The 3054-nt window shown below is 35.7% G+C and overlaps 1 pseudogene; it reads left to right on the top strand.

Annotated features, from left to right (window-relative positions):
* Positions 1-218: 218 nt before the first annotated feature.
* LOC122095537 lies at positions 219-315 on the top strand (annotated as a pseudogene).
* Positions 316-3054: the final 2739 nt, after the last annotated feature.

Here is a 3054-nt window from a genome sequence, read left to right as displayed (position 1 = left end):
CAAATTCCAAATGAACAAGACTTAAAATTGTCATTGACAAAAAAAATTGCAAATGTGAGCAATCGATTGAACATGTAATTTTTCCCCTATTCACAGAATTTTAGGGAAATAATAGCATTGTTAGGAACAATAAGATTTCCTTGTTCCAAGTAGGCACCCACGGATATAAGCCTGTATAAAGATTGCATCACTAACTACTTAAATTTAGAAGATACTACATGCTTCAGCAGCACGTATTCCCAAATTACAATACAGAGATTAACATGGCAATTGCACAAGGATGATAGGAAAATTTGTGAAGTATTCCGTATTTTTCATTCTTCAGATGCAAGGAATGAAAAACAGTTATTAAAAAGTTGATTACAGGGCTGGGAAGGTGACTCAGTGGTAGAGCGCTTGCCTTGCATGCTCGAGGCCCTGGGTTCGATTCCTCAGCACCACATAAGCAAAAAGAAAAAAGCCGGAAGTGGCGCTGTGGCTTCAGTGGTAGAGCGCTAGCCTTGAGCTGAAGAGCTGAGGAACAGCACCCAGGCCCAGAGTTCAGGCCCCAGGACCGGACCTAAAAAAAAAAAAAAGTTGATTACAAAATAACAAGTGTAACAACAAACGTAATTCCTTTAAATTAAATTTAGTTTGGCATTAGTGTATTAAATCTTCACCTCAGAAAGGCGTTTACATAGCATAAACTTTACAAAACTTTTGAAATTAGACAAAATTGTCATTTTATCCCAAAGAAAAATAATATTAGGACCTAGGCAAAAAAGGAATATAAAACTTTCTATATGGAATACAATCTGAAAGGACACATTAATGAACCTATATATTATAAAATAATATAGAATTCAAAGTATATCTAGGAAAGAATAAAATAAATTATGAACATTATGCAAACATAGAATATAGAATATTTTAAAATATTCTTTTTCAGACAACCACCAGAAATACTTTAGTTTCTGTACTACTCATTTCAACAGATACATTAAAATTATTTCTGATTAAAAATTCACAAACTCTGCAGAAATCATTATACATGTATACAAAAACTCTTGAATTCATTTTGACATCCAATGCAGGCAATTCACTTGGAAGAATTCCATGGAATTCATGAATTTTTACAGGAAGTATTGGTGTTGCCGGGCGCTGGTGGCTCACTCCTGTAATCCTAGCTACTCAGGACCCTGAGATCTAAGGCTCACGGTTCAAAGCCAGCCCGGGAAGGAAAGTCCGTGAGACTCTTATCTCCAATAAACCACTAGAAAACTGGAAGTGAAGCTGGGGCTCAAGTGGTAGAGCACTCACCTTGAGCTGAAGAGCACAGGCATAGTGCCCAGGCCCAGTGTTCAAGCCCCATGACCGAGCAAAAAAAAAAAAAAGATATTGTCCTTATTTGGATTGTGGAAATATTTTGTACGGACACAAAGGATGGACTTGCATTTTTGAAATTTAAGAAACTTAACCCTACCATTAGGAATTAAGAGAACAATTTGTACAGCCTTCCACAGCTTCATAGAGGTAGTGATAAATACTTATCCTTTGGGCAATTTCAAATGCAGTTTCTTCTAAGTTGTTCTTCACGCCTGGTTTATATAATGGTTCAACAGAAGGAGATCCAGTGTATCTTTGCTATCTCAATTCTCAGCACAAGATGTAAGGGGGTCAAGAGGCCTTTAGTTAGGGCATTGGTATCTGTATCATGATGAAGTAAGAAAGAAGCCAGTCTGGTATTATTCTGCATATATACACTTTGCAGGGGTGTCCAGCCATCTACAGTTATTGCATTTGCCACTTGAGCCACCAACTCATGGACAATGTCTAAGCGTCCACTGTCGGCTTCCAGATGAAGTGGGGTATACTCATCATCATCCCCTATTATTCACATGAGTGGCCTTTTTGAAAAGTAGTTTCCGCACTGTAGTAATCTGAATATTTTCAGTAGCCCAATGAAGAAATTTACTTGGATCCTTCTCCATTTTTGTCTTGCAATTGATACTATTCCTTACTTTTTCATCTTGTTCCTCATCTTTCTAAGAATTCACTAAGCAGAGACTTTGAGAGCCAGTGGGAATGAGGTTTCCATGTATTTCCCTAACAGTTCACATAGGTTGAACTGGTCAGAAATATCCGGTGAATTTTCTGCATATTTTTTTCACCATGATTTATATTCTCTTTTTCTAATTTTACTATTCGAAATTATTCTAACTGGAGAGTAGGTAATTGATGGAGAACAGAGGAAAGATGTTCCTCCATATTCAAAGGTACAGACTGAAAATGAGAACCAGTGATGTCTTCATGTGCAGCTTATTCTAGGAATGAGAAAATATGAAATAATGCCTTCTATATAAATGATTTGGGAAATGGCAGAGCAAAAAGTGAAATGATACAACCAAAAATATAAAAGCAAAATAAATTAGGATAATTATGGAGCAATCATATTATCTATGAGAACCATGAAATAGAGAAAGGAAGAGAGATACACATGTGCAATGACCTAGCTAGCCACAAAATCCATGCCTCTGATCAATTGATAGAGCAAACAAAATTGTATTTTTTAAAAAAGATTGAAATAGAATTTATGTATTTACTTGAAATTAGTAAATTCATTTTTAGTAGCCTACATAAAGAGACAGAGCTTTGACCAAATTACAGACAAGAATCTAAATCCTTGGTAATTCTAGTAACAGATCTGACTGAAATCAGTTGAATGACACTTTTCCTGTACAATGAAGAAATAGGTCCAAGCTAGTAAAGCAGCTAGAGAAGGCAGGCAGATTGTATCTGTGACAAAACTTTGTGTAAAATGGTATTGAGGATTTCTTACTGGTGATCCACTTGCACTGGAAGCATGATTCTGAACTATTGCTTGCTGATTCTGAACTATTGCTTTGATCATTATATTCTCCAAGAAGAAAAAATGAGAATTATTAGTTTAGGACTACTAATACATTTTCACCTTCTCACTAAGCACCTTCAATCATCAAAATCACATGAAGACAATAGACAAGCCTACTTTTTTAGATGAAAACAAGTGTCTTTAAAAAAACATGGAATTTATGT

Source organism: Dipodomys spectabilis, unplaced genomic scaffold (assembly GCF_019054845.1).
Source record: "Dipodomys spectabilis isolate Male_0828 unplaced genomic scaffold, ASM1905484v1 ptg000359l, whole genome shotgun sequence".
NCBI lineage: Eukaryota > Metazoa > Chordata > Mammalia > Rodentia > Heteromyidae > Dipodomys > Dipodomys spectabilis.
This window is presented reverse-complemented; position numbering and strand designations above follow the sequence as displayed.